The 23,432-nt window shown below is 42.5% G+C and overlaps 1 pseudogene; it reads left to right on the forward strand.

The window, feature by feature from the left end:
• The first annotated feature begins 524 nt into the window (after positions 1 to 524).
• Positions 525 to 23,432, forward strand: part of LOC139572607 (myomesin-3-like) — an 81,036-nt pseudogene continuing 58,128 nt past the window's right edge.

Consider the following 23,432-nt stretch of genomic DNA (forward strand, 5'->3'; position numbering starts at 1 on the left):
GTGAAGGAAGTTATCAATCAGGCTCTGGCCTGGTTCTGTTGGTTGGGTGAGCTGCCTTGTCAGCCTCCCCAGAGCAGAGAGTGATTAATGACTGCCAGGGTGGCAGGCAGCGGCATGGTGGCAGACCTGAACTAATGAATTATAACTCGCTCAATGGCCCACAAAGGGCCAGTTCATTTAACAGAGGCCTGAAGCACACCTTTCTCCATGCCAACTGCACCTGTCTTTACTTCAAACACAAACAACACATTGGATTGTGTTGTTGTTGTGCTAATATGATACTACATTTCTATTGACACCTGGCTATTTGAGATCCGCCATGAGCATAATTACAAGGGTCATAAATGTACATATTCCTCACAATAGAAGTGAAAAGAGATCTCTGTAGCATTCCTTTGCGATTCTACATCATGTCAACCCACAGAGTGGTCATACTGTGCAATGTTAGATGATCTATCCTCCTCCCTTCATCCTTCCCTCATCTCTCCTTCCTCCTTCCTCCACAGGTGTTGGTCAGGGGTTCACCATGGCAACCAAGACGCTGATGACACGGGTCCAGGAAGAGCAGTCCCACCAGATGTCCCACAGCATGGCGCTGGCCTCGCAGATCAAGAAGAAAACCTTCACCTCCAGGTAAAGGCACCCTGGCACACACCCCCTGCTTCCTCATTATAACATAGATCATGTTCATCCAATGCTTTTTATAAAAAAATTGATATAGTAAAGAATTTCCGGAAGAGATCTAGTTGAATATGGTGTTCTGTATATACAGTATATATACAAAAGTATGTTGAGACCCCTTCAAATGAGTGGATTGACTATTTCAGCCACACCCGTTGCTGACAGGTGTATAAAATCGAGCACACAGCCATGCAATCTCCATAGACAAACATTGGCAGTAGATTGGCCTTACTGAAGAGCTTAGTGACTTTCAACATGGCACCATCATAGGATGCCACCTTTCCAACAAGTCAGTTCGTCAAATTTCTGCACTGCTAGAGCTGACCCGGTCAACTGTAAGTGCTGTTTTTGTGAAGTGGAAATGTCTAGGAGCAACAACGGCTCTGTCGTGATGTGGTAGACCACACAAGCTCACAGAACGGGACCGCTGAGTGCTGAAGTGCGTAATGTGTAAAAATCATCTGTCCTCAGTTTTCCATGGCCAAGCAGCCACGCACAAGCCTAAGATCGCCTAGCACTTTGCCAAGCGTTGGCTGGAATGGTGTAAAGCTCTCCCCCATTGGACTCTGAAGCAGTGGAAACGCGTTCTCTGGAGTAATGAATCATGCTTCATCATCTGGTAGTCCGACTGACGAATCTGGGTTTGGAGAACACTACCTGCCCGAATGCATAGTGCCAACTGTAAAGTTTGCTGGAGGAGGAATAATGGTCCGGGACTGTGAAGAAAAAAAATTACGCTACAGCATACAAGCCTTCCCAGACAAGTGGAGGCTGTTATAGCAGCAAAGGGGGACCAACTCCCTGATCTTGGAATGAGATGTACGATAAGCATGTGTCCATATACTTCTGGCAATGTAGTGTATCATACACTTACTTCATGGAAACCGGTCCTGCATTGGAGAAAAGTAGATGTTGACCTGTCCGAGTATTATGTTTTGATCATGTTCATCCAGTGGATGCAAATACAATTCTAAAGACCCAGTTTCCTTAGCACACTATATCCTGTCATTTATTCATCCACTTCATTGAAAACTGCTTGCATGGGAGTAAAGTACAGTCAATGTTGACCATCCAATTATTACTGTCTGTTACCGGATATGTGCATAGCTAGACAGATGAAAAGTGCCCTGTATATAATGGAACCCTGGTTTGTTGTGGGTTGGGGGATGACATTAGAGCCTTTAAACAAGGACATGGAGCGGGTGGCAGTTATTCTGAGCTCATTGAGACGCGCAGTGACGCAGTGTGTGTCCGGAGTGTGTGTGTGTGTTTGCTTGAAGGCAGTATTAGAGCTACACTTACGTGCATAAACACGTGGTACACACAAGTCAATGTGGATGAAGTTGCCTATAGATTTTGCATTACACTCATACACTGTATGCAGACTTACACATTCACATACACACGTCATTGAGACCCTCTCCAGGAAGAGAGACACGTTGCTGCTTTTATTGAGATACCTCCGGATGAGCAGTCAACCTTGTCTGTCTCTCCCTGCCAAAGTCAGCCTTCAATCCCCAGAACGGCCCTGATTCACCACAGAGCTCACCCATGCTCATATAAACACACACCAACCAACATTGACTCAACGACTGCCCACACACTCCGCACACAAATACTGCACACACATGTACAGACAGATGACTCACATATAGACACACACACATACACAAACACACAGATACCATACATGTACCATACACCATACCATTATGTGTATGGCGCCGGAGGAGATGGCTGTCGTTTTACGGGCTCTGAACCAGTTGTGCTATTGTGTGTGTTTTTTCACGTTATTAGAAGCTTATTTTGTACATACTGTTTCTGCCACCGTCTCTTATCATCGAAAAGAGCTTCTGGATATCAAGACAGCCATTACTCACCTCATACTGGAGGAGGATTTTTTCTCTAACGAGTCGAACAGGAAGGATTTTCTTCAGACACCGGACAAGACCCAAATCCTGGTCATTCGCATGAAGAAGAGACCGAGATGTCGGGGTGCCTTGTAAGGATCCGACGGCGAGTGGGTAATCCGCCTCTACCATCAGTCCTATTAGCCAATGTGCAATCATTGGATAATAAACTGGATGAGTCTCTACCAACGGGACATTAAAAACTGTAATATCTTATGTTTCACAGAGTCGTGGCTGAACGACGACATGGATAACATGCAGCTGGCTGGGTTTTCCATGCATCGTCAAGATAGAACAGCTGCCTCCGGTAAAACAAGGGGTGGCAGTCTGTGTCTATTTGTAAACAGCAGTTGGTGCACAAAATCGAATATTAAGGAAGTCTTGAGGTTTTGCTCGTCTGAGGTAGAGTATCTCATGATAAGCTGTAGACCACACTATTTACCACCACAAATCGATGCTGGCACTAAGACAACGAGCTGCATAAGGCCATAAGCAAACAAGAAAATGCTCATCCAGAGGTGTCGCGCTTCTAGTGGCGGGGGACTTTAATGCAGGGAAACTTAAATCAGTTTTACCTCATTTCTACCAGCATGTTACATGTGCAACCGGAACCGAAAAAAAACTCTAGACCACCTTTATTCCACACACAGAGACGCGTACAAAGCTCTCCCTCGCCCTCCATTTGGCAAAGCTGACCATAACTCTATCCTCCTGATTCATGCTTACAAGCAAAAACTAAAGCAGGAAGTACCAGTAACTCGCTCAATACGGAAGTGGTCAGATAACGCAGATGCTAACCTACAGAACTGTTATGCTAGCATAGACTGGAATATGTTCCGGGATTCTTCCGATTGCATTGAGGAGTACACCACATCAGTCACTGACTTCATCAATAAGTGCATCGATGATGTCGTCCCCACAGTGACCATACGTACATACCCCAAGCAGAAGCCATGGATTACAGGCAACATCTGCATTGAGCTAAAGGGTAGAGCTGCCGCTTTAAAGAAGCGGGACTCTAACCCGGACGCTTATAAGATATCCCGCTATGCCCTCCGAGGAACCATAAAACATGCAAAGCATTAATACAGGACTAAGCTTGACTCGTACTACATCGGCGCCGACGCAGGTCGGATGTGGCAGGGATTGCAAACTACTATGGACTACAAATGGAAGCACAGCCGCGAGCTGCCAATTAACACGAGCCTACCAGACGAGCTAAATTACTTCTATGCCCGCTTCGAGGCAAGCAACACTGAAGCCTGCATGAGAGCTCCAGCTGTTCTGGACGACTGTGTGATCACGCTCTCTGTAGCCGATGTGAGTATGACCTTTAAACAGGTCAACATTCACAACGCCGCAGGGCCAGACAGATTACCAAGACGTGTACTCCGAGCATGTGCTGACCAACTTGCAAGTGTCTTCACTGACATTTTCAACCTGTCCCTGACCGAGTCTGTAATACCAACATGTTTCAAGCAGACCACCATAGTCCCTGTGCCCAAGAACACCAAGGTAACCTGCCTACCGACCCGTAGCACTCATGTCTGTAGCCATGAAGTGCTTTGAAAGGCTGGTTATGGCTCACATCAACAACATTATCCCAGAAACCCTAGACCCACTCCAATTTGCATACCGCCCCAAAAAATCCACAGATGACGTAATCTCTATTGCACTCCATACTGCCCTTTCCCACCTGGACAAAAGGAACACCTATATGAGAATGCTATTCATTGACTATAGCTCAGCGTTCAACACCATAGTGCCCTCAAAGCTCATCACAAAGCTAAGGACCCTGGGACTAAACACCTCCCTCTGCAACTGGATCTGAACTTCCTAACGGGCCGCCCCCAGGTGGTAAGGGTAGGTAACAACACATCTGCCCCGCTGATCCTCAACACGTGTGCCCCTCAGGGGTGGGTGCTCAGTCCCCTCCTGTACTCCCTGTCCACCCATGACTGCATGGCCAAGCACAACTTCAACACCATCATTAAGTTTGCTGATGACACAACAGTGGTAGGTCTGATCACTGACAACGATGAGGCAGCCTATAGGGAGGAGGTCACAGACCTGGCAGTGTTGTGCCAGGATAACAACCTCTCCCTCAATGTGATCAAGACACAGGAGATGATCATGGACTACAGGAAAAGGAGGACTGAGCACGCCCAAATTCTCATGTACGGGACTGTAGTGGAGTAGGTTGAGAGCTTCGAGTTCCTTGGTGTCCACATCACCAACAAACTATCATGGTCCAAACACACCAAGACAGTCGTGAAGAGGGCACGACCAAACCTATTCCCCCTCAGGAGACTGAAAAGATTTCGCATTGGTCCTCAGATCCTCAAAAAGTTATACAGCTGCACCATCGAGAGCATCCTGACCTGTTGCATCACCACCTGATTCGGCAACTGCTTGGGCCATGACCGCAAGGCACTACAGAGGGTAATACGATGCTCAGTACATCACTGGGGCCACGTTTACTGCCATCCAGGACCTCTATACCTGGCGGTGTCAGAGGAAGGCCCGAAAAATTGTCAAAGACTCCAGCCACCCTAGTCATAGACTGTGCTCTCTGCTACCGCACGGCAAGCGGTACCGGAGGGCCAAATCTAGGTCCAAAAGGCTTCTTAACAGCTTCTACCCCCAAGCCATAAGACTTCTGAAAAGCTCATCAAATGGCTACCCAGGCTATTTGCATTGCCCCCCCCCACCCCCATTTTTACGCTGCTGCTACTCTCTGTTTATTATCTATGAATAGTCACTTTACCACTACCTACATGTACATATTACCTCAATTATCTTGACTAACCTGTGGCCCCGCCCATTGACTATGTACGTACCCCCTGCCAGCTACTGTTATTTTATTGTTTATTGTCATTTTTTGTTATTTTTGCATTTAATTTTTTATTTTATTTTATTATTTTTATTTTAGTAAATACTTTATTAGCACTTATTTTTCTTAAAACTACATTGTTGGTTAAAACTTCTTAAGGATCCGCCCCTTTTCCCCCCAATTTTCGTCTAAAATGACATACCCAAATCTGTAGCTCAGGACTTGAAGCAAGGATATGCATATTCTTGATACCATTTGAAAGGAAACACTTTGAAGTTAGGGGAAATGTGAAATGAATATAGGTGACCCACCGATCCTGTAGAGGTTTTAAGGGCTTGTAAGAAAGCATTTCATTGTAAGGTCTACTGCGCCTGTTGTATTTGGTGCATGTGACAAATAAAAATTGATTTGATGTGATCGTACTTCGTAACTCTATCGTGTTGTGTTTTTAATTAAAGAAAGGAATAACCAAGTTGACTGGTGTTTATTCTGATGATAGACACAAGGAAGCACATTAGATATGCAGGACAACAGTATGTTGATGGCTGTAGATTATTGATTTCACGCTTGCATGTCAATATCAGACTGGGTATTTTGTATTCAAACATTATAACAATGACAAAAAAAATTACAAAATACAATAAATGTAAGTACCAGACGATAAACACAAGGAAGCACATTAGATTTGCAGGCTGTGGATTTGTGATTTGTCTGTTAACATGGAAATAACTGTGAATTAGCAGGGAGCTAATGTGCCCATTACAATTAGAGCATGCTAGCTAACGCATTCTTATAGCAATAACACATAAAAACCCTCAAAATCTAACAGATACCGTACACATACACAGTATATACACATCAGGACATGTACACAGTGAACTCATACACATTATAAATACGTAAATAGAATGAACCCTTTCAGAATGTGACCTGACCTACCTATCTGCAAGCGTAACTAATGGTATAACAATTTATGGTGTAACGCCAACCAATAGGAATACATAAACATTGAATACATATTTCTGCAGTGTCAAAAGGAAACATAACCAAACCTGTTACACAGACAACCCAAACACTGAACAACAATATAGCTCTCTCTCTCTCTCTCACTCACTCACTCACTCACTCACTCACTCACTCACTCACTCACTCACTCACTCACTCACTCACTCACTCACTCACTCACTCACACACTCTCACTCTCTCTCTCTCTCTCTCTCTCTCTCTCTCTCTCTCTCTCTCTCTCTCTCTCTCTCTCTCTCTCTCTCTCTCTCTCTCTCTCTCTCTCTCTCTCTCTCTCTCTCTCTCTCTCTCTCTCTCTCTCTCTCTCTCACACACACACACACACACACACACACACACACACACACACACACACACACACACACACACACACACACACACACACACACACACACACACACACACACACACACACACACACACACACACACACACACACACACACTCCTCATGGTGTAAATCCATTTGATTTCAATCACTTTTTGACAGCATCCCTTCTGATTTAAACAAAACTTTCATACATGGAAGAAGTGGTCCATGTTTTGGACCTGAATGCCAAAACATTAAGGAGAAAGCGAGAGGTGCTCAAAGTTTTGCATACCATACCACACCATGCAACATCTGTCTTCATCACTGGAAAAGATAAACGGTTGAGTTTTATATAATTTTAAAACTTACAAACAGGGTTGTCAAACTATTGTATCATTTGAATAAAACATTTTTTTTTTTTACCTTTAACATCAATTATCTAAAAATGCTTAAAGCTCCAATATGTACGTTTTTGAGTGACCCGACCAAATAGATCTGTTATTCTCATTGAAAGCAAGTCTAAGAAACAGTAGATATGTTCTATGTGCACTATTTCTATGCTATTTCTATGCTTCCCATTATTAAGTTTTGTTTTTGAGGCTTTTATTTTTGGTTTTGGAAACCAGCTTCAAACAGTTGAAAATACAATATTTTTGCTTATGGAAATTATATTTCACAGCAATTTAAATGGTACAATGTTTCTCTACACTATACTACACTATGCTTGTTTTGCTTGTTTTGTCATATAAACAGAAATTTGGCAAACTCTCAGAATTGTAGCAACCAGGAAATGTCAGCGCTTTTTTGCGTAGTGCAACTTTAAACTCATATTCACATATGTTGTAGCGTAGACCCTACTTTACATCATCTGGGGGTTTTGTGTTGTGCCCGCCACCGGTTGAGACACAACATAATAATAGTAATAATAATAATAATACATTACAATCACAAAGCTCTTTGCATTGAGAGCAACCATTAAAATAAAAATAGGTTTAGTAAAAGGGCTATAAACTTTCAAAGATAGCTAGTGTTATGGAACTATACAAGATACCGAAAATAATAAAGGAGGCGACATGAATAAAACAACAGAAGTCTAAACTAACATATAAGACCAACAACAGACACCACATGCTCCTGAATGTAGGGTGGGCGATTTCAACCATTGAAATATAATTCATATAATGGACCTATCCATTCATCCACCCACCATTAAATATCAACTAAAATGGTCATTTCTATTCTATTATCTATATTACTATGATTTCAATAGGTTTCTTATGGAGGATTGACAGTATAATTTAAAACAACAGACGTTCCCATTCAAGTCAACATTCTCTGTTGTGTGGACCTCTATCTTCGTGGTACCATTTGTAAGTTGAAATGTCCATTTTATTCCCATTTTAGTACATTGATCAGCCTAAACATGACACCCAGCCTGTATTCAAGGGCATGTTGTCTCAACCGATGGTGGGCACAACACAAAAACCTCAGATTATGAAAAAAATAAAATAATAATAAGCTACAACATATGCGAGTTCACACACTTTTTGATAATTGACATTTAAGGTAAAAAAAAGACTGCATTTTTATTTTAAACAAACGTTTTAAAGAAAATATAAAATAGTTTGAGAACACTGTTTATCCACTTTTAAATAATAATCAATCTCAACCTTTTTTTCTTTTCTTCCAGTGATGAAGACATGGATGTCTCATGCATGCAAAATAGGTCAACTTTGAGCACCTTTATCTCCAAAAAGTAACTTTCTGAGCACTTCTACAATGGGCAAATATGTATGGTATGTTTTGTTCAAATCAATTCAAATGGATTTACCCCATAGACAAAACACACTTACACATACTCACAGAGACAACCTAACTAAAGCATCAGCTGTCCACTTAGACTATCAATAAACAAAGTGCCCTCTTATACACCTATAAACAGCAAGGAGAGCACTTGGTGTTTGGGAGGCAAGTCGAGACAATAAAGTTGGAAGGCATCTTATTAAAGTAATAGGAGAGGTGCTAACTTTTGCTCAACTTTTATCCACAAGGGTCCATTACACTTTAACAAGAGCAACTACAGCTGCATCCAGGAGAATTTTTGAGAGTAAATGCTTGTATCAGGTCTTATATGAGCTTCTTGGTCTATATTTGGGGTTTTGAATTGCCCCACACTACAAAACATTTCTGAAAGTCCGAATTTATTTCCCCCAAGTGAATACAGCCAGCTAATATATCAATCAATCAATTTTCAATCAATTTTATTTTATATAGCCCTTCGTACATCAGCTAATATCTCGAAGTGCTGTACAGACACCCAGCCTAAAACCCCAAACAGCTAGTAATGCAGGTGTAGAAGCACGGTGGCTAGGAAAAACTCCCTAGAAAGGCCAAAACCTAGGAAGAAACCTAGAGAGGAACCAGGCTATGAGGGGTGGCCAGTCCTCTTCTGGCTGTGCCGGGTGGAGATTATAACAGAACTATGCCAAGATGTTCAAAAATGTTCATAAGTGACAAGCATGGTCAAATAATAATCATGAATAATTTTCAGTTGGCTTTTCATAGCCGATCATCAAGAGTTGAAAAACAACAGGTCTGGGACAGGTAGCGGTTCCATAACCGCAGGCAGAACAGCTGAAACTGGAATAGCAGCAAGGCCAGGCGGACTGGGGACAGCAAGGAGTCACCACGGGCGGCAGTCCCGACGCATGGTCCTAGGGCCCAGGTCCTCCGAGAGAAAGAAAGAGAGAAGGAGAAAATTAGAGAGAGCCAAGATTTTCAAAATTTCCATAAATGACAAGCATGGTCAAATAATAATCAGGAATAAATCTCAGTTGGCTTTTCATAGCCGATCATTAAGAGTTGAAAACAGCAGGTCTGGGACAGGTAGGGGTTCCATAACCGCAGGCAGAACAGTTGAAACTGGAATAGCAGCAAGGCCAGGCGGACTGGGGACAGCAAGGAGTCACCACGGCCGGTAGTCCCGACGTATGGTCCTAGGGCTCAGGTCCTCCGAGAGAAAGAAAGAGAGAAGGAGAAAATTAGAGAGAGCCAAGATTTTCAAAATGTTCATAAATGACAAGCATGGTCAAATAATAATCAGGAATAAATCTCAGTTGGCTTTTCATAGCCGATCATTAAGAGTTGAAAACAGCAGGTCTGGGACAGGTAGGGGTTCCGTAACCACAGGCAGAACAGTTGAAACTGGAATAGCAGCAAGGCCAGGCGGACTGGGGACAGCAAGGTGTCATCATGCCCGGTAGTCCTGACGTATGGTCCTAGGGCTCAGGTTCTCAGAGAGAAAGAGAGAACGAGAGAATTAGAGAGAGCATACTTAAAATTCACACAGGACACTGGATAAGACAGGAGAAGTACTCCAGGTAACCAACTGACCCTAGCCCCCCGACACAAACTACTGCAGCATAAATACTGGAGGCTGAGACAGGAGCGGTCAGGAGACACTGTGGCCCCATCCGAAGAAACCCCCGGACAGGGCCAAATAGGAAGGATATAACCCCACCCACTTTGCCAAAGCACAGCCCCCGCACCACTAGAGGGTAATCCTCAACCACCAACTTACAATCCTGAGACAAGGCCGAGTATAGCCCACAAAGGTCTCCACCACAGCACAAACCAAGGGGGGGCGCCAACCCAGACAGGAAGATCACGTCAGTAACTCAACCCACTCAAGTGACGCACCCCTCCTAGGGACGGCATGAAAGAGCACCAGCAAGCCAGTGACTCAGCCCCTGTAACAGGGTTAGAGGCAGAGAATCCCAGTGGAGAGAGGGGAACCGGCCTGGCAGAGACAGCAAGGGCGGTTCGTTGCTCCAGAGCCTTTCCGTTCACCTTCACACTCCTGGGCCAGGCCACACCTAATCATATGACCTACTGAAGAGATAAGTCTTCAGTAAAGACTTAAAGGTTGAGACCGAGTCTGCGTCTCTCACATGGGTAGGCAGACTGTTCCATAAAAATGGAGATCTATAGGAGAAAGCCCTGCCTCCCGCTGTTTGCTTAGAAATTCTAGGGACAATTAGGAGGCCTGCGTCTTGTGACCGTAGCGTACGTATTGGTATGTACGGCAGGACCAACTCGGAAAGATAGGTAGGAGCAAGCCCATGTAACGCTTTATAGGTTAACAGTAAAACCTTGAAATCAGCCCTTGCCTTAACAGGAAGCCAGTGTAGGGAAGCTAGCACTGGAGTAATATGATCAAATTTCTTGGTTCTAGTCAGGATTCTAGCAGCCGTATTTAGCACTAACTGAAGTTTATTTAGTGCTTTATCCGGGTAGCCGGAAAGTAGAGCATTGCAGTAGTCTAACCTAGAAGTAACAAATGCATGGATTAATTTTTCTGCATCATTTTTGGACAGAAAATTTCTGATTTTAGCAATGTTACGTAGATGGAAAAAAGCTGTCCTTGAAACAGTCTTGATATGTTCGTCAAAAGAGAGATCAGGGTCAAGAGTAACGCCGAGGTCCTTCACAGTTTTATTTGAGACGACTTTACAACCATCAAGATGAATTGTCAGATTTAACAGAAGATCTCTTTGTTTCTTGGGACCTAGAACAAGCATCTCTGTTTTGTCCGAGTTTAAAAGTAGAAAGTTTTCAGCCATCCACTTCCTTATGTCTGAAACACAGGCTTCTAGCGAGGGCAATTTTGGGGCTTCACCATGTTTCATTGAAATGTACAGCTGTGTGTCATCCGCATAGCAGTGAAAGTTAACATTATGTTTTCGAATAACATCCCCAAGAGGTAAAATATATAGTGAAAACAATAGTGGTCCTAAAACGGAACCTTGAGGAACACCGAAATGTACAGTTGATTTGTCAGAGGACAGACCATTCACAGAGACAAACTGATATCTTTCCGACAGGTAAGATCTAAACCAGGCCAGAACTTGTCCGTGTAGACCAATTTGGGTTTCCAGTCTCTCCAAAAGAATGTGGTGATCGATGGTGTCAAAGGCAGCACTAAGGTCTAGTAGCACGAGGACAGATGCAGAGCCTCGGTCTGACGCCATTAAAAGGTCATTTACCACCTTCACAAGTGCAGTCTCAGTGCTATGATGGGGTCTAAAACCAGACTGAAGCATTTCGTATACATTATTTGTCTTCAGAAAGGCAGTGAGTTGCTGCGCAACAGCTTTTTCTAAAATCTTTGAGAGGAATGGAAGATTCGATATAGGCCGATAGTTTTTTATATTTTCCGGGTCAAGGTTTGGCTTTTTCAAGAGAGGCTTTATCACTGCCACTTTTAGTGAGTTTGGTACACATCCGGTGGATAGAGAGCTGTTTATTATGTTCAACATAGGAGGGCCAAGCACAGGAAGCAGCTCCTTCAGCAGTTTAGTAGGAATAGGATCCAGTATGCAGCTTGAAGGTTTAGAGGCCATGATTATTTTCATCATTGTGTCAAGAGATATAGTACTAAAACACTTAAGTGTCTCTCCCGATCCCAGGCCCTCGCAGAGCTGTGCAGATCCAGGACAGCTAAGCCCTGGAGGAATACGCAGATTCAAAGAGGAGTCCGTAATTTGCTTTCTAATGGTCATGATCTTTTCCTCAAAGAAGTTCATGAATTTATTACTGCTGAAGTGAAAGCCATCCTCTCTTGGGGAATGCTGCTTTTTAGTTAGTTTCGCAACAGTATCAAAAAGAAATTTTGGATTGTTCTTATTTTCCTCGATTAAGTTGGAAAAGTAGGATGAGCGAGCAGCAGTGAGGGCTCTTCGGTACTGCACGGTACTGTCTTTCCAAGCTAGTCGGAAGACTTCCAGTTTGGTGTGGCGCCATTTCCGTTCCAATTTCCTGGAAGCTTGCTTCAAAGCTCGGGTATTTTCTGTATACCAGGGAGCTAATTTCTTATGACAAATGTTTTTCGTTTTTAGGGGTGCAACTGCATCTAGGGTATTGCGCAAGGTTAAATTGAGTTCCTCAGTTAGGTGGTTAACTGATTTTTGTCCTCTGACGTCCTTGGGTAGGCAGAAGGAGTCTGGAAGGGCATCAAGGAATTTTTGTGTTGTCTGAGAATTTATAGCACGACTTTTGATGCTCCTTGGTTGGGGTCTGAGCAGATTATTTGTTGCGATTGCAAACGTAATAAAATGGTGGTCCGATAGTCCAGGATTATGTGGAAAAACATTAAGATCTACAACATTTATTCCATGGGACAAAACTAGGTCCAGAGTATGACTGTGGCAGTGAGTAGGTCCAGAGACATGTTGGACAAAACCCACTGAGTCGATAATGGCTCCGAAAGACTTTTGGAGTGGGTCTGTGGACTTCTCCATGTGAATATTAAAATCACCAAAAATTAGAATATGATCTGCTATGACTACAAGGTCTGATAGGAATTCAGGAAACTCAGAGAGGAACGCTGTATATGGCCCAGGAGGCCTGTAAACAGTAGCTATAAAAAGTGATTGAGTAGGCTGCATAGATTTCATGACTAGAAGCTCAAAAGACGAAAACGCCATTTTTTTTTTTGTAAATTGAAATTTGCTATCGTAAATGTTAGCAACACCTCCGCCTTTGCGGGATGCACGGGGGATATGGTCACTAGTGTAACCAGGAGGTGAGGCCTCATTTAACACAGTAAATTCATCAGGCTTAAGCCATGTTTCAGTCAGGCCAATCACATCAAGATTATGATCAGTGATTAGTTCATTGACTATGACTGCCTTTGAAGTGAGGGATCTAACATTAAGTAACCCTATTTTGAGATGTGAGGTATCACGATCTCTTTCAATGATGGCAGGAATGGAGGAGGTCTTTATCCTAATAAGATTGCTAAGGCGAACACCGCCATGTTTAGTTTTGCCCAACCTAGGTCGAGGCACAGACACAGTCTCAATGGGTATGGCTGAGCTGACTACACTGACTGTGCTATTGGCAGACTCCACTAAGCTGGCAGGTTGGCTAACAGCCTGCTGCCTGGCCTGCACCCTATTTCATTGTGGGGCTAGAGGAGTTAGAGCCCTGTCTATGTTGGTAGATAAGATGAGAGCACCCCTCCAGCTAGGATGGAGTCCGTCACTCCTCAGCAGGTCAGGCTTGGTCCTGTTTGTGGGTGAGTCCCAGAAAGAGGGCCAATTATCTACAAATTCTATCTTTTGGGAGGGGCAGAAAACAGTTTTCAACCAGCGATTGAGTGCTGAGACTCTGCTGTAGAGCTCGTCACTCCCCCTAACTGGGAGGGGGCCAGAGACAATTACTCGATGCCGACACATCTTTCTAGCTGATTTACACGCTGAAGCTATGTTGCACTTGGTGACCTCTGACTGTTTCATCCTAACATCGTTGGTGCCGACGTGGATAACAATATCTCTATACTCTCTACACTCGCCAGATTTAGCTTTAGCCAGCACCATCTTTAGATTAGCCTTAACGTCGGTAGCCCTGCCCCCTGGTAAACAGTGTATGATCGCTGGGTGATTCGCTTTAAGTCTAATACTGCGGGTAATGGAATCGCCAATGACTAGGGTTTTCAATTTGTCAGAGCTAATGGTGGGAGCCTTCGGCGTCTCAGACCCCGTAACGGGAGGAGTAGAGACAAGAGAAGACTCAGACTCAGACTCCGACTCGCTACATAATGGGGAGAACCGGTTGAAAGTTTCTGTCGGCTGAATAAGCGACACCGGTTGAGCATTCCTACAGCGTTTCCCTCCAGAAGCCATGAGAAAGTTGTCCGGCTGCGGGGACTGTGCGGGGGGATTTATACTACTATCTGTACTTACTGGTGGCACAGACGCTGTTTCTTCCTTTCCTACACTGAAATTACCCTTGCCTAACGATTGCGTCTGAAGCTGGGCTTGTAGCACAGCTATTCTCGCCGTAAGGCGATCGTTCTCCTGTATATTATGAGTACAGCGACTGCAATTAGAAGACATCATGTTTATGTTACTACTTAGCTTCGGCTGTTGAAGGTGTTGACGAACCATGTCCAGATAAAGCGTCCGGAGTGAAAAAGTTGAATGAGGGAAAAAAGTTGCGATGGAAAAAAAACTAAAAATATAAACGGTAATTAAAAACAAAAACAAAACAAAAAAACGTAAAGTTGTCAGCTAGCAAAGTAAAGTTGGCAGCAAAACGCACAGCAACAAAACGCACAGCAACACGTCTGCAGATTCAACAGGAAGTGACATACTCTATATGTAGCCATATTGCTTGAGGCACTGCTTTCAGAAAGAAAGCCTACGTGTGATGACAATGAAAATTGCTGTGACTTCCCGTGTTATTTGCTGGGATATAGTTTATTTGCTGGGACAGTTCCCCATTTCACAGAGCTCAGAGAGAGCATCTTCTGCTTTTTCTTTTGTTTGGTTCCTGGACTGTTTCCGCAGCGTGCAGAGAGAGAGTGATAGGGTGTCCTTGAATAATGTAGCATGGAGCCTAAGGCTGGACAATATCACTCTGGCTCCGGTCCACTAAGCACACACAGTAAATAGAGGCCTGCTCCTTCAGAAAAAAAAGTGTGCTGGAGTGTGTGGTTTCGATATTGATATCATTACTCCAAAAATGTTGCTGAAAAACAACACGAAGGGGGGAGAGAACAGACTAACAAAACTTAGATGATATGCTTTCAAAGAGATCAATATTCAGGCATCTTTTTCCAATATAGAACAAGATACATGGGCATCCTATGAGATACACTACATGACCAAAAATATGTGGACACCTCGTCCAACATCTCATTCCAAAATCACGGGCATTAATATGGAGTTGGTCCCCCCTTTGCTGCTATAACAGGCTCCACTCTTCTGGGAAGGCTTTCCACTAGATGTTGGAATATTGCTGTGGGGACTTGCTTCCATTCAGCCACAAGATAATTAGTGAGGTCGACACTGATGTTGGGCGATTAGACCTGGCTCGCAGTCGGCGTTCCAATTCATCCCAAAGGTGTTTGATGGAGTTGAGGTCAGGGCTCTGACAAACAATTTCTGTATGGACCTTGCTTTGTGCACAGGGGCATTGTCATGCTGAAACAGGAAAGGGCCTTCTCCAAACTGTTTCCATAAAGTTGGAAGCACAGAATTGTCTAGAATGTCCTTGTATGCTTTAGCGTTAAGATTTTCCTTCACTGGAACTAAGGGGCCTAGCCCCAACCATGAAAACAGCCCCAGACCATTATTCCTCATTCACCAAACTTTACAGTTAGCACTATGGTAGCGTTTTCAAGGCATCCGCCAAACCAAAATTAGTCCGTCAGACTGCCAGAGTTCAATGGCGGCGAGCTTTACACCACTCCAGCCGACGCTTGGCATTGTGCATGGTGATCTTAGGCTTGTGTGCGGCTGCTCGGCCATGGAAACCCATTTCATGAAGCTCCCGATGAACAGTTATTGTGCTGGCGTTGCTTCCATAGGCAGTTTGGAACTCGGTAGTGAGTGTTGTAACCGAGGACAGATGATTGTACACGCTACGTGCTTCAATTCTCGGTGGTCCCATTCTGTGAGCTTGTGTGGCCTCCCACTTCGCGACTGAGACGTTGTTGCTCCTAGACTTTTCCACTTCACAATAACAGCACTTACAGTTGACTGGGTGAGCTACAGTAGAGCAGAAAAAGTTGACGAACGGATTTGTTGGAAAGGTGGCATCCTATGACGGACATCCTATTATGTAAAATATACCAGTAAAAAGATGTAGGATCTTAATTTAAACCAGTTTGCTACAGCAGGAAAACAATCCTGTAGCAACAGGAAACGTGAATTATTATGTGAATTATAATTAATAGACATTTTTTGTAGGGGTTGATACATTTCTTGTTTGGTCAAATTAAGTCAGATTTTTTTTGGTAGACATTATTAACTTTAGAAGCCTTTTTAAACCTCAAGTACACTATATGTCTGCTGTGCAGGAAAATTCTCAGTAACAAAAGAGTAATCAAATGAAGATCCTACAGTATGGCTTCATTAGCAGTCCTGTCTCAGAGATCTACCCAATGGCGTTCACTGTTTTTTCTTCACGCCTCGGAGACATTTAACAACATCTTGTTGGCTGTACCTAGACAAATACACCCTCTGCACCTGGTCTCACACCCCCCTGTAATAGGGTAAAAATGAGCTATCCAACCAGCCTACGGCATCCATGGAATAATAGCTTATTTCCACTAGTACCCCGAGGACAAATTTGGTCTCATTCCTTTTGTTCGTCCATCCAGATTGCAGACCTGCAGGTTAGTCTAATTTAATAACTCTAGATGAAACAGGAACAGTAGAAATCAGGCCCTGCTACATATGAAGGCAGATTTGAATAAAGACAATAATGGTGGCTGGCTGTGATCCCCACTAAACCCTTATTGGCATCTGCTGGGTAGTAAGGGCCTTTGTGTGCCCATGTGAAACTGCTACTCCTTAGCCCACTGTTGTGCCACTGCAGTGTCAAATCAAATCAAAATGTATTTGTCACATGCTTCGTAGACAACAGGTGTAGACTAACAGTGAAACTCTTACTTATGGGTCATTTTGTGTGTGTGCTTGCATGTGTGTGTGAATGACATTGCCCTAGCTCTAGATAGCAGAGAGGCACAAGAGACAGAAACAACACTTTTGAATTAGAACAACTACTGTGTGATTCTGTAACAAACAGGCATGGAGCCATGGCTACTGGTGCATCCCCCGAAAGTCCATGATAGCATTTGTATTTAAAAAAAAGAATTGTAACACCGAAATTGATGGTATGTGATCGTGCAACGGCAATTGAATATGCTGCATCTTAATTGAGCACGTCTATACAACATGCACTGGATTCAAAGCCAGAGGTCCACAAATAATCCTTATGATTAGTGACTCTGTTGCAATTGTTAAGAGCTGGGTTGTATTCATTAGTCCACACCGTAACAAAGTGTTTTGAAACGTAAAACAAAAAAAACAAGCATTTCCTATTGGACAAGTTCTGGTAGTCCCTTCCTGTTTCATTTTGTTTCCTTTTGTTAATTGCCAAATGAATACGACCCTGGGGTCAAAGCATTGGCTGTTCGTTCCTCCTGGCTCTACAACCTCCCCACAACAAAACAACATGGCTTTATGCACCACTAAAAAAGAGGAACAAAGCTGAACAGAACTAGCAGAAAAGAAGGCAGCAGGTGAATGTAACATTACTCTCAGTTGAGAGAAAACAGGTCAGCCACAGCATTGCCTGACTAGATTTCAGCTCGGTTAGGACCCCACATGGGAGCACCTATCTCAACCTATCTCACGTCAGCTGTAGTTACTGGCCGGGTGGGTGTTTTGTGTGAATTTTTATTCATGATCCATAAAATCAGGATGAACTCGCAGGGATGTTTAAAGATTCAACACGGCGCTCATTTGTCATACCTGAAAAGGCCACAGAGATGATTTATGCACAATTGCTACAGCCGCCATACTGATGCTAACTAAATCAAATCAAATTGTAAGGTCTACACAACAGGTGTAAACCTAACTGTGAAACGCTTACTTACAAGCCCTTAACCAACAATGCAGTTTTAAGAAAAATAAGAGTTAAGAAAATATTTACTAAATAAACGAAAGTAAAAAGAAAGTAACACAATAAAATAACAATAACGAGGCTATATACAGGGGGTACCGGTACTGAGTCAATGTGCGGGGGTACAGGTTAGTCGAGGTAATTGAGGTAATATGGAGTGTAGGTAGGGGTAAAGTGACTATGCATAGATAATAAACAGCGAGTAGCAGCAGCGTAAAAAAATGGGGTGTATTTGCAAAAAACTAATATAGTATAATCTCGTTAGAATGTAATTCATCTCACAACTGATTTGTTGCTCTTATCCTACCATTTTTTTTACATTGGTATGGAGGTTCCCAGGTTTAGCACTGCTGAGTTCCCTTAAAATTGATATGGAGAAAAGCCTTGTACGTGTTACTTAAAAGTAAATCTTACATTGAACAGACTTACACAATGTATCTGGAGGTGATATCACAAATTATTTTAGAAACCATTCAATAGTGACTGCTGACTAGTGAATACAATGCTGCCTGTTAATTCCCTCCTTACCTTTCTCCTGTATCTAGCTGCTGATCCAAATAAAAGCCGCTCTAGGCTGCAGAGCCAGTCAGGTGGTCTTAGTTTGGCCAGCGACATTGACATCGTTATTCACAGAGGTTATCAGTCTCTATTGTCAGGCTGAACTTCAGCTCCTTCTCAGCTGTTAATATTGCCCTTGTTTCTATTCAGCTGTTATTCTCAACAGCTTGTTCTATTGGTGAGTAATCAGACTCCAGAGTACTTTGACCATTTCTGAGTGTCACGGGAATAGGAAATAATAAAGGCAAATGTAAGCAATGTTTCCGCATTTCATTTGAAATTTCAATTTTAAAAGCCAAAGCCATGTCCCCAGTAAGAAATATTGTTGAATAAAACAATGTTCTTGACATTTAGTTTGTTCTTTAAAGGCAACCTATGAGCGGAACTCCCTCTGGTTGTGTGGCCTCCCCTGGCGGTCAGATTCAGAATAGCAGCACAGTTGTAACTACAATTGACTTGGGGCTAAGATTTAGATGTCTGACACCCTCGTCGAAATGACACCATCTAGCTTCAGATACATGAACCCTGTCCCACAACTCTTGTCAGACCAAACAACCTATTTTTTTCCCCTCCTCATGATTAATTGATCATTTATTGAATGATCTGATTTCTACTTTGATTAAAATACCCAATGAATCTAATGTGTTGTTTGTTCTACGTCCCTGTGATGCACCAGTGATGAAGAGGCTTCCTACTCCGAGTTCTATCCCATCATTCCCGGTGATGTGATGTCGGTCAAGGAGATCCTGAACATCGGCAAATTCCCACGCCACAGGACACGGTGTGTGGAGAAGAGTTACGCAGGTGTTAGGGTGTATGATATATACAGTAATACAGTAAGCCTTGTACAAACCAGAATGGCCCATAGGGCAGGATCCTATGTCCTGTTTCTGTAGCGGGAGGTAGCTCCTTAAACAAGCACACCCCCCTGTATAGGACGCTAGTCAATACAATAGGTACAATTCATGACAACTAAATTATGATTCTGAAATGCATTTATGCACCAGCAACTGCCAGTTGAAACAAGAGCACCCTGAAGTAAGATTAATTCATGTTATTTAGAAACAACGTGTCAAATTTGTCGCAAAGTCAGAGTTGGGGCAAAGTTCCAACTGAACCGTCTCAATCTGCAACACCTCAGCGAGCACAAAGCAAAGACATCTCTGCTGCATCTTCTCCTGACTAATTCATCCCTGCCTGGTAGTGTTTCCAGACGTATCTCTATTGTGTAGAGCACATCCAGAGGGAGGGAGGGGTGGGGGTAGTCTAGCGGTCTAGGTCACTGCCTTCAGAATACATGTACCGTTGCGCACATGGTTTTGAATCTGACCCACTGCACACTCTTTCGTTCTACTTTTCCTGTTGCAATCACTTCTGTATTTAATCCCAGCCCCCGTCCCCGCAGGAGGCCTTTTGTCGTTTGGTAGGCCGTCATTGTAAATACGAATTTGTTCTTAACTGACTTGCCTAGTTAAATAGAAGTTAAATAAATATAAATATATCCAATCAAATAGAGAATAGACTCAAAGCATGACTCTGCAGTCAGCATAGTCTCTGACTCTCTGTGGACAACTATCTGCATGATACATACCATGATACATACCATACATACTAAGTTAGCAACGTCAGCTATAAAAATCAATGGGATGCCCATCCCACTCCACCATCCATGAAAATATGAGGTCACTGGGCCTTAGTTCAAGGGCCGTCCTTTTGAAGCATAAGAGATTGACGATAAACGAAGATTCCATTCATGTAAATTTTTTCTTTTCACTCTTCTTCTTCTCTGTCATTTAAAACTCCTGCTCTATGACCTCATATACTGGCTCAAGACGTTTATATGTAAAGCCAATAAACTAAACAATAATCCCGGATGGCAGGACTGGAAAACCTACCACTGGCTCAGGTGATAGGCCCAGGCCAATAGTGGTCAAGTTCCTGAGGTTCAAGGACAAGGTAGCTGTTCTGGAAAGAGCCAAGAACTTGAGATGAATTTATATCTTCCTCAACGAGGACTATCAATGAAGCTGTGCGCCAGAAGAGGAAAGAAATTATCCCAGCCATGAAAGCTGCCAGAGCTTGTGGGGACTTGCTTACATCCGCTATGACAGGCTCGTTGTTCACCCACCCTCCCAGAAGCATGGAAGGGATGAGAGAGCCAAGCCTATGGGTTTGTAGCTTCAACCCAGCAGCACAAACACATCAATTGATGGACTGCTGAATGTATATTTTTTTCAATTCAATTCAATTCAATTCAATTTCAATTCAAGGGGCTTTATTGGCATGGGAAACATGTGTTAACATTGCCAAAGCAAGTGAGGTAGATAATACACAAAAGTGAAATAAACAATACAAATTAACAGTAAACATTACACATACAGAAGTTTCAAAACAAGAAAGACATTACAAATGTCATATTATATATTTTTCTCTTGCTTTGTTTACTCTTTTCAATATTATGTTTATCTCTGATAAGCTACCCAGGAAAGGGCTGAAAATAGTCCATATTAATATATGTAGCCTTAGAAATAAGGTTAATGAAATCAATAACTTGCTAACATCAGATAACATATTAGCCATTTCTGAGACTCACTTGGATAATTTACTGAAACAGCAGTAGCAATACAAGGATATAACATCTGTAGAAGAGACAGAAATGCTTATGGGGGAGGTGTTGCTGTATATATTCAGAGCCATATCTCTGTAATGCTTAGAGATGATCTTATGTCAAGTGTTATTGAGGTTTTGTGGTTGCAGGTTCACTTTGCACTTCTAAAGCCTTTTCTTTTGGGGTGTTGCAATAGGCCACCAAGTGCTAACAATGTAGTATCTAAATAATATGTGTGAAATGCTTGATAGTGTATGTGATGTAAACAGAGAAGTCTACTTTCTTGGGGACCTGAATATTGACTGGTTTTCATCAAGCTGTCTGCTCAAGAGGAAACTTTTTACTGTAATCAGTACCTGTAATCTGGTTCAGGTTATTAATCAACCTACCAGGGTGTGTACAAACACTACAGGAACAAGATCATCCACATGTATCAATCACATTTTTACCAGTACTGTAGAACCTTGTTCTAAAGATGTATCCGTACCCATTGGATGCAGTGATCACAATATAGTGGCTATATCCAGGAAAGAAAAAGTTCCAACAGCTGGGTCTAAAATAGTATATAAGAGATCATATTTTGCTGTGACTCTTATGTGGATGATGTTATAAAATATTTGTTGGTCTGATGTGATTAACGAGGAGCATCCAGCCCCTGCACTTGATGAATTTATGAAATTGCTTCTTCCAATTATTGATAAACATGCACCTGATAAGAAACTGACTGTTAGAACTGTCAAGGCTCCATGGATTGATGAGAAATGTAAAAACTGTAAGGTTGAAAGAGATGGGGCAAAAGGAGTGGCTAATAAGTCTGGCTACACATCTGACTGGCTTACTTACTGCAAATTGAGAGATTATGTGACTAAACTCAACAAGAAGAAGAATAAACTGTATTATGAAGCCAAGATCAATCATACAAAGAATGATGGAAAAAAATGTTCAATGGATTACTTTAAATGAAATTATGGGCAGAAAGACAAATTCAACTCCATCTTTCATCGAATCAGATGGCTTATTCATCACGAAACCATTTCATGTTGCCAATTATTTTAATGATTATTTCATTGGCAAAGTGGGCAAACTTAGGTAGGAAATGCCAACAACGAACAGTGAGCAATTGTATTCATGCATAAAAATAAAATAAAAAAATGAAAGAAAAGCATTGCAAGTTTGAATTTTGTAAAGTTATTGTGGGAGAGGTGGAAAAGGTATTGTTATCGATCAATAACGACAAACCTCCTGGCATTGAGAACTTAGATGGAAAGCTACTGAGGATGGTAGCTGACTCTATAGCCACTCCTATCTGTCATATTTTTAATCTGAACCAAGAGGAAAGAATTTGTCCTCAGGCCTGGAGAGAAGCCAAAGTAATTCCTCTATCCAAGAGTGGTAAAGCGGCCTTTACTGGTTCTAACAGCAGACCTATATGCTTGCTGCCAGCTCTTAGCAAACTGTTGGAAAAAAATGTGTTTGACCAAATACAATGCTATTTCTCTGTAAACAAAATAACAACAGACTTTCAGCATGCTTATAGAGAAGGGCACTCAACATGTACTGCACTGACACAAATGACTGATGATTGGTTGAAAGAAATTGATAATAAGATTGTGGGAGCTGTACTGTTAGATTTCAGTGCAGCCTTAGATATTATTGACCATAACCTGTTGTTGAGAAAATCTATGTGTTATGGCTTTTCAACCTTCAGAGCTATCTAAAAGAACTCAAAGGGTTTTCTTTAATGGAAGCTTCTCTAATGTCAAACATGTAAAGTGTGGTGTACTGCAGGGCAGCACTCTAGGCCCTCTACTCTTTTCTATTTTACCAAAGACCTGCCACTGGCATTAAACAAAGCATGTGTGTCTATGTATGCTGATGATTCAACCATATACGCATCAGCAACCACAGCTAAGGAAGTCACTAAAACCCTTAACAAAGTGTTGCAGTCTGTTTTGGACTGGGTGGCCAGTAATAAACTGGACCTAAACATCTACAAATAAGAGCATTGTATTTGGTACAACTCATTCCTTAAGTT

This window comes from Salvelinus alpinus, chromosome 4 (assembly GCF_045679555.1).
Source record: "Salvelinus alpinus chromosome 4, SLU_Salpinus.1, whole genome shotgun sequence".
NCBI lineage: Eukaryota > Metazoa > Chordata > Actinopteri > Salmoniformes > Salmonidae > Salvelinus > Salvelinus alpinus.